Source organism: Octopus sinensis, linkage group LG24 (assembly GCF_006345805.1).
Source record: "Octopus sinensis linkage group LG24, ASM634580v1, whole genome shotgun sequence".
In the NCBI taxonomy this organism is placed as follows: domain Eukaryota; kingdom Metazoa; phylum Mollusca; class Cephalopoda; order Octopoda; family Octopodidae; genus Octopus; species Octopus sinensis.
Genome location: NC_043020.1, coordinates 21,429,639 through 21,438,901, shown reverse-complemented (window position 1 = coordinate 21,438,901; position 9,263 = coordinate 21,429,639). Strand labels below are relative to the sequence as shown.

The 9,263-nt window shown below is 39.4% G+C and overlaps 1 protein-coding gene and 1 long non-coding RNA gene across 2 annotated transcripts in view; one reads left to right on the top strand and one right to left on the bottom strand.

Annotated features, from left to right (window-relative positions):
- Nucleotides 1-977: 977 nt before the first annotated feature.
- Nucleotides 978-5,545, bottom strand: LOC118767718. The gene is made up of 2 exons (XR_005003632.1): nt 5,449-5,545; nt 978-2,307 (listed from the first exon to the last, which is right to left on the bottom strand). It is a non-coding gene; the product is annotated as an uncharacterized LOC118767718 (long non-coding RNA).
- Nucleotides 5,546-5,687: 142 nt separating this feature from the next.
- LOC115223763 (trafficking protein particle complex subunit 9) overlaps nt 5,688-9,263 on the top strand; it is a 171,557-nt gene continuing 167,981 nt past the window's right edge. Inside the window, exon 1 of the mRNA XM_029794414.2 lies at nt 5,688-5,896. The gene's annotated coding sequence lies outside the window, so the exon portion shown is untranslated. The remainder of the gene's footprint in view (nt 5,897-9,263) is intronic.

Genomic DNA, 9,263 nt, shown 5'->3' with positions numbered 1-9,263 from the left:
ATCCAATCAGTACCTGTCAAACAGTTGGAACATCTGTGTATGTTTGTGAGGTTCTTAACCCCCATTTCCTATCACTTATCTCCACATAATCTAAATGTGCATCTAAGATAGTATTCTAGTTGCCCATTAGCACAAGAGGGTAGATGTTTCCAGGGAAAGCTCCAGACTCCTGAAGAAATCCAGCTGTCTCACCTCTGTCACAGTTTAAACAGCTACAACCCTTAAAGCACTCACTTCACTACTGTTCAGGATCACCATCTTACCATCTAGGTCCAAAAAGATGGTCTGTATTGTGAGATCCAGACCCTTCCAGAACAACACAACAGTTGAACCTCCCAGTCCTAGCCTATTTGGAGATAAGTAAATCTTGTAACGACCAAAAATGGGGATTGTGGCTTATAGATTGAGACTAGTGGATTGGAAACTCAGGTTTTGTTGTTGGCCACACATCTATATCTAGTAACCTGAGGTCATTGAGCAGGTGGCCTTGCTTACAAGCTGATTCCATGTCATGTGCATTTACACTGCCTATTCTGAGGACAGATATGACTGACAAGGAAGAAATGGGTGAGAAAGGCTCTCTTACCTTATTCCTGTGAAGGAACAGTTTGTTTTGTCCCTCCACATTCTCTCGGAAGTTTCCTACTCTTCTTGAGTACTGTTGTATGTATTTGATATCTAGATGATTTTCACGTGTAATGGAATGCTGTTAGTTAATGTGATGTAGTTAGTGTATCTTAATGTATGTAGTCCATTTATTCTTTATTATTTGTGTTTATGACTTTAATGTTTTCTTTTGTTTGCATTGGGGTGTGTTATCTGCCAGTTACTGTATATGAATTAGGTTGTGTTTGTAATGGTGGTGTCTGTGATAGTGATGGTGATTGTGGTCGCATAGATGCTCAAAGGCATCTACCCCTATGCTAGGTTTTGTGTTGGTGTGTTTTTTTTTCTTTTATTTACATTGGTAACTTCTGGCCATTTAGGCTCCTCACCATCCACTTTGCCACATAACATGTCTGAGCAGGAAGGATCTTGTCTTAGGGGTAATTATCTTTTGTTTTGATGTTTGGGGGCCTTTCTGTTGGTGGCATGATGTTTCATGTTGATGGTGTTTGTTTTGTTCTTTTTTGTCACTGTTGTTTCTGGTTGCTGTTGTTGCAGTTGTAGTGTTGGCAACAGTGGAGGTTTCCTATCAGTTATCAGTCTTTGTTGCTTGGACAGGCAGCCTTGAGCTGGTTTGTATTTCTTAAGTTGCAGTATTGTGATCTTCAGCCTTCCACAACTACCTGTAGTTGCAACCTTCCTGAAAGCCTTATTTGGTTGGATTTTGTTGAGTGTCTCAGGTTTGACATGAATCAAAATTTCTAACCCCACTTGAATACAATTTTCTTTTTGAAATCTCTTTATTCCTAGAAGTGCTCTAGGATCATCTAAAACCACTCACTGGAAATCTAGTTCTTGTAGTATGTGTATGATGTTACTTGGATCACTATCTGTCCTGAGTACATTGGTAAAAATGTGAAAATTTCTGGTTTCTTCCTTTTTTCTTTTTTTTTTGTGCGATAGTGGAGTGCATCTGTGTTAAAATTTCAAAGTGGAAAATTACTCTAATATATCTAAATTTGTGAGCATGGCTCACAAAACTGATGTCAGGCCAGATATTCTTTCAAGCTTGGTTTGAAGGTATGTGCTTAATCTTGCGTCTTTTCGTCAACAAGCATCTATACATAATTGCTTTCTTTTCTGTTTGGCCCAAGAGGTGTTGTGGTATATTAAGTGTAACTTGTCCCTGTTCCAGTGGGTTTATATGTTTCTCTACCTCTTTTAAATGTTCATGCTTGTTCTCTAATGGGATGACATCAAAGACATTTGTTATTTTGACAAAATATTTTTGGATGAATTTTTAATACAGTTAGAAATATTGTCATTGCCATTATTATGTTTTATTTGGGTGGTGGAGGTGGCAGTTGGCAATGCATAATTTGCTGCTGGTTATTTTTCAAACTTCTTTGCTTGACATGTCATTATTCTTGCTGTTACTACTGTTGTTGTTTTTGCTGCTGTTGATATTGTTGTTGCTCTTCATACTACTGGTACTATTTTTAATTACATCTGAAAAATTGTCTGGGAGAAGCTGACTGAGAAACCTCCTCCCACCTTCCTCTCTTTTTGGCTTGGCAACGATGTCATTTTGAAATTACATTTTTGTCTCGAAAAACTTTTCTTTAAAAATTTCACCCCATAGAGCAACTAAAAAAACCCAGTTGATTAGCTCCTTATGGTTCTGGTCAAATAAGAAACAAGCTAGTACAATTAAATTAACAAAAACAGACTTTAAATAAAGAAAACAAGGTACAAACAAAGCTTCCGAAACACATCTAGTTTTGGCAGTAAACAACAACAATAATAATAATCTTTTTTGCTATAGTCACAAGGCCTCAAATTTTGGGAGAGGGGGGAAGTCAATTACATCAATCCCAGCACTTGACTGATACTTATTTTATCGACTTCAAAAGGATGAAAGACAAAGTCAATCTCAGTGGAGGGTTCCCCGATCCCTTATCTGGTGGTCAATGTGGAAACTAGGGAGATGAGTGGTTGGCGAAAGCTGTACAAGCTATGACAGGGATGCTACCAGTAAGGTGAGGGTGAGCAATGAGTACAGCGAAGAATTCAGGGTACAAGTAGGTGTTCACCAAGGATTGGTGCTCAACACCCTCTTGTTCATCATAGTCCTCCAGGCAATAACAGAGGAATTCAAGACAGGCTTCTCCTGGGAGCTCCTCTATGCTGATGACCTTGCTCTTATAGCTGAATCACTACCTGAACTAAAGAATAGGTATAGGTAGAAACTCCATAAGATGCACCCAGTGTAAATTTTGGACACATAAATGGTGCAGCAATATCAGAGGAAGGTAAACCGAGAAACTAGCTTTTGTATACGGAAGATGCACAGGTACAATAAACGCTGAAAATGACCAAGTTAGTACTGGAGGTGGATGCTCCAAGAGCGTAGCTGTGAGAATAAAATTAGAACGGGCAAATTTCAGAGAGTTCTTACCCCTGCTGGCAACAAAGGACCTCTCTCTTAGAGTGAAAGGCAGATTGTTTGATGCCTGTGTGTGAACAGCTATGCTGCATAGCAGTGAAATATGGGCTGTGACAGAAAGAAATGAAGCCAGTATGCTTTGCTGGATGTGCAATGTCAGTGTGCATATTCAACAGAGTGTAAGCATCTTGAGAGAAAAGTTAGGCATAAGAGGCATCAGATGTGGTGTGCTGGAATGGTCACGTGATGTGTATGGACAAGGACAGCTGTGTAAAGAAGTGCCGATCTCTAACTGTGGAGGGAACCTGTTGTAGAGGTAGATCAAGGAAGATATGGAACGAGGTGGTGAAGCATGATCTTCAAACTTTGAGTCACACAGAGGCAATGACTAATGACCGAAACCTTTGGCAATGTGCTATGCTTGAGAGAACCGGTCAAGCCAAGTGCACTGGGCCTCACAGAGGCAAAGTGGCTGACTCCCCTTTGAGCATTGGGCCTCATGGAGGCAAAGTAGCTGAGTTCCTTTTGAGTGTTGGGCCTCATGGAGGCAATGACCAAGACCTTTGGAATTATGTCATGCATGAGAAGACCCATCAAGCCAAGCAAAATTGCAGTCATGGCAGATACTGGTGTCATGCAATTGGCACCCATGCTGGTGGCACGTAAAACTGCCTATTACACTCTTGGAGTGGTTGGCATTAGGAAGGACATCCAACCATAGAAAATCATGCCAAATCAGACTGGTGTCTGGTATAGCCTTCCAACCTAATCAAACCATCCAACCCATGCCAGCATGGACAATGGATGTTAAATGAAGATGATGATAATAATTTCTTCTATAGGCACGAAGCCAGAAATTTTAGGGGAAAGAGGCTAGTCATTTGCATTGACCCAGGTGTTCAAACTCCTAGACATTCAAAGCAATGAATGAAGGTGTCAGTTCAAGTATGTTCTTATGCTGGAAGTAGACAAAATTCTCAGTTAGGAAATGAAGAAGGTCCTTAGCTCAAAACTGAAAGGAAGGAAAGCCATCTCTGCAGTAAACACAAGGGTGATGTCTCTACAACAATATTATGCTGTTTTCCTGAAGTACTAAGAGGAATAGACTGTAAAACAAAATGGACATCAAACATGTACAGGGCATTACATCACCGAAACTGTTAACAAGTTGTACCTACCATGAAAGGAAGGAGGAAGAGGACTGATATTGGTAGAGGACAGCATGGAGATGGCAGAATATGATATACAGGAGTATGTGAGAAATAACACTGAAAAACTGAATACAGCTGCTAAGAGGAGAAAGAAACAAAAGAGCTCATTATGTCTGCCCAAAGTCAGTCGTTATGAATGAATGTTATTAAGTTCTAAGAGCAAAATGAGTAACAAGAACGAGCCTGTTGTGATTATAAGTACTTGTAGTTCTTTGGCACACAAAGAATATAAACACAGATACGATTGTTTGCTAAAGTATTAGACTGTGATATATTACGTCAAAGGCGGTTTTGAAGCAAGCGGAAAATGGTACCAACATCAGTTGGAGTGTGTTTAAGGTCTTACAGGACTTTTCTACCCAGAATGATCATAAGACTCAAGCAAGATGACCAGATATTATCATGGACAAGGTGTCAAAAAGTGCATCATCATAGACATGACTGTCTACTGATATGAATGTAGTGGCTAAAAAACAGGAAAAAAATGAGAAAATACAAAGACTTAGAAAGAGAAATGCGAAAACTGTAGAGGGTTTCTGCAAAAGTAATCCAAGTGGTTATGGACGCCCGAGTTACTATTACCAACAAATTTGGTAGTTTCCTTAATGAGATTGGAGTAACTATGAGAATTGCATTTTTTCAGAAATCTCTTCTATAAGGAACAGCAAGAATTGTTCGAAAAGTCCTCGATAGTTGAGGAAACTAGTTGTATACTAGCATCAAGAAAATTGATTCTTGATACAACACATTTGTGCATACCTTAAAAAAAAAAATTGTTCAAAGAATCATCTCAGACAATCATATTAAAATCGATAACTGTGTGTGAAACAGAGAAAATTAGATATTCTGAAGACAGAAGGAAAAAGAAAAAGTGGAAAGGAAATGAGAAAGAAAATGATGAAAATCAAACGATTGAATGACTGAAGGAAAAAAAGAAAACAAAACACAGAATGATAGATAGAAGATGAGCTTAGAAAATAGACAAACGAATAAGAAATTTTAAAAAAAGGGTAAGATAAAGGACAGACAAAAAGAGGGAAAGAATGACATACATACAGATAAAGTGAAATGATAGGAAAGATAAAAAGAAAAAATATGGCAAAGGAGAAATCTAGCACAGAAGAATAAGTGATATAAAAAAAAGAAGTGTGCGTGCGTGAGAGAGCACCAAGCTGTGATTATTACCTTTCATTTCAGACCTAGTGTATCTAAGACTACGTTATCCATAAATCCCATATATTCCTCCATTTTTTGTTTTCATTTTCTTTTTAAATGGTAAGGTATAACTTGCGTGAGATTTTATTACCGACGTTGAACGCACCCCTCCCCCAACCTATTACATAGGTTGGAGGAAGGTTTTCTTCGTCTATAAAACGAAGGAATTAGAGTTGCTGTCCTTGAATTTAAAATGTTTGCTAGTCTACCACCAGATGTCAGTAGATCTGCTTATGTTAAGCTAACATGGCATCCTGGTCGTGTTGACAATGTGGAGAAGAAAATCTATTGACAGCCATTTGTTGCCCACTACCATTGATATTACCATTGAAAATAGCAGTCTATACAACCCGACGCTACTATCTGCTAGAGCATCGCTATAAAGGAATCGGAAATAATAACTATAATACACTATAAGGTAACCACACCATCCACTTTACACCAGTTTTGTGTAGTTTTGGGTGTATTAATTACTTTGCACCGTATGGGAGGTGGTGCTGGTTCCAATTTCACCTCGGCCACTCCTTCTCTCTATCTGGTGAATACATGTTTTCAAAATATGTCCAACCTTTTCCTCTTTTCTATTTTTGTCGTTGTTGTTGACATGGCTCTTCATTCTTTTTGTCCACAGATTAATAATAAAGAAGTATAACTATATTACACACACACACACACCGATATATGCCTACATAGTGGCTTTAAATAGAAATTGAATTTGGTCAAAAGTACTATTTACATCAATTATGTGCAAGCACACGCATACATATATCTATGGTGTGTTTTATATTGATTCTGCCATGGATGGCAATTTGTTTGGTAAACACGACAAATTCTTACCGAAGAAATCCCTGTTATTACTGTGTAAAAAAAAAATCCTTCGGTTGCTACAACATTCTGTCCATATAGCCAACCTTTCTCTCATTTGTATTATATGCGTTCTCTGTTCATATCCTTTACATTTTGAGCTGACATCCCAAATCATCTCCCCTCAAACTCTCACTTTTTGAAATGTTTCTGATATCTCTGCAGATAAAAATCAAACTATCGCTGCCATCCTGCGTATCACTGATATGCTCGCGCATGTGTTGGTGTATGTATATGTGTGTTTGTTGGATGGGTGTCGGTGCATGAGTTGGGTTGGTAATCGTCAACTTACTACAGAACACGAGATAGATCCTCGACTGTGTGTGTGTGTGATCGTACGAAAACCTCGACTGGATCGGACCCTCCCCCTTCACAGCTAATTGCTGTAGCTTTATGATAACCTTATTTATGGCTTCCAGCAAGTTGAAATGGCTTAATGAGATCATGTGTGTCTGTATATATTACAGATTATGTGTTTGTGTGTGTGTTAATTTGTATGAATATACATATATATTAATTAGTATATATATATATATATATGTATGTATGTACACGTTCATATTAGATATTTATATAGTTCAGGTAGTATATATATGTTTGTGTATTGATAATAGCTGAGTAAAGATCAATTATTATACACACATACACTTCTTGATGCATATTGACATCAATATTATACATATAAAATCAAATTAGACCAAAATTATCAGAGGCAGATTTTTAAAAAAACATTTTGTGGGATTTGACTCGGGAATGTTACTATTTAACTCCAAGTCCATTCCGATTTTGTAGAACTCTCGTCAAAAATATTCCTGTTTTGACCATTATGTTTTTTTTTCTACACTCTAATCAGATTTACATCTTCTAATGCGCCCTTCATTTTTTTTTTAAAGATAGAGAGATTTGGCTATTCTTTCCCGCAGTTTCAACTAGTGAATAACGGTCTCCTTTTTCTCTCGAGAGGACGTCGATGTTTATGTTCGTGTTAGGTATATTTACTTGCGAATTTAAAAACATCGTGTCTTCCATCTTCATTGGTGCCATGCAATTTTGAATTCATCTGTAAAGATCGCCTTTTCTCTTATTCTTACAGCATATGTATTGATACTTTTTTTTTGTAGACATATTACATATTTGAGAATTTTATTGCCTTCGCGGTGTTTACCGTTTTACAAAAGTGAATTAAAAAACTAGACGAAACAGAGAACACAATTATAAAAATTTAAAAAAAAAAGAGAGAAAAGAAAAAACCAAAACAATTCACCACTTTGGGTTGAAAAGTTGGGGATGCTGGGAAACTTCTCTAGTGGCTATTGAGGCATGCCAGCAGCGTTACCGTGGGTGATGGCAAGGCTGATACACTGAAACAGTCAAGCGCCCTCACCAACCTTACCAGTTACCTCTGCAAGACGTGTTGCCAGTGAAGACAGGAATCTTGCAGTTAGTGATCTGACCCCTGCCAAAGGATGGAAAATGTAGTTGGCTGACAGATCGCGGTATTTTAGGATTTTGTTCTGTTCGCCCTGACCGCAGCATCCAGGATGTGAGAAGAAGCAAAGGAGTCGCTAACTGTGACATCCCAGACAAGGCATTGGCCTTGTGAGCAGGGGCAGAGGGTGAGGCCATCAGGTCTCTTCCTATCACATCGGGACAATCCAGATGGTTCCAAGATGGAGGGGATGTTTGCCTGGACCAAGCTCCTCTTGAGTATCAGGTTCAACTCCTCTTGAGTATCAGGTTCAACAATGACAGATCAAACCCATGCATACGTCAGCTCCCACTCTGAGGGCAATGGAGGTACGAAGTTCGTCCAAGCTGAGTAGGCCACGAACATTAGCCACAGGGATGGCATCATTCCAGTCCCCAGAGTATTTGACACTAGCAGACAGTAAGTGGCACCTTGAAATCTGGTTTGACTGGATGAAGAGGGATTCAAATTATGTTTCAAGCTCTCTGACTTCCACAGCCCTTCACCTTCTCAGGAGCAGACAAGCCCAATTCCCTCCAATGTCAGAGAGCTTCATCCAACTCCCAGTTGGAGCTGATCCACGTTGGAGAGGAGAGGATGTTACTCACCAGAGTCAGCAGGCATGCGTGGAGGAAAGGAAGCAGGGGAGAGAGAGGGGCGAACAATTACAAAGACCAAGACCTCCAAATCACTTGGGCAAAGAAGCCTGAGGTGTTGGAGGCATGATGGGAATCGATAAGATGAGCTGACTCTGAGTAAATATAGAAGCTTAGAGATCGAGAGGTAATTCCTAAGTATCAAAAAATGTAGATGGGGTTCGATAGCTTCAATATTTTTCAGCAATCGCTCAATGGCAGCCACCTTCAACAGGAAGATGGACTCAAAGGCAAAGTCAGTGATAGGGGCTCCTAGAGAGCACCAAGCTGATGGGGGAGGGACTGCAATAGAAGGCAATAGTTGGTTGATGTTGAGAAGCCAGGTGGTTGAGGATCCAGAGTGCACATTCGGAGCTGTTTACTTGCAGACCCTGGCCAGATCCACAACCATCATGTTTGCAATGGTGAGAACCCTGTTTGGAGGTCCCCCGCGAAAAGCATCATCGAGATACCAGACATTGAGGTCTAGATTGACACCCATCTTACTGCTGTCATCAATGCCCAGTGCAAAAAGAGTGGGACTGAGTGGGTCGCCCAGTTCCTCTCCTAAGGCGGAAGTGATGATTTGGTCAGTGAAAGAAAGGTAGGAGGGGTCCCCATAAGCCTGCCATGCAAGGCCGTAGAGTTGTGGGACCTTCCCTATTACTGATATGTTTATATATATATATATATATATATATATATATATACACACACACACACACACACACACACACACACACACACATATATATATAGAAAGGTAGACAGCTAGCGGTTGTAGTAACCGACAAGGGGATAAAAGTATCCATATTTAC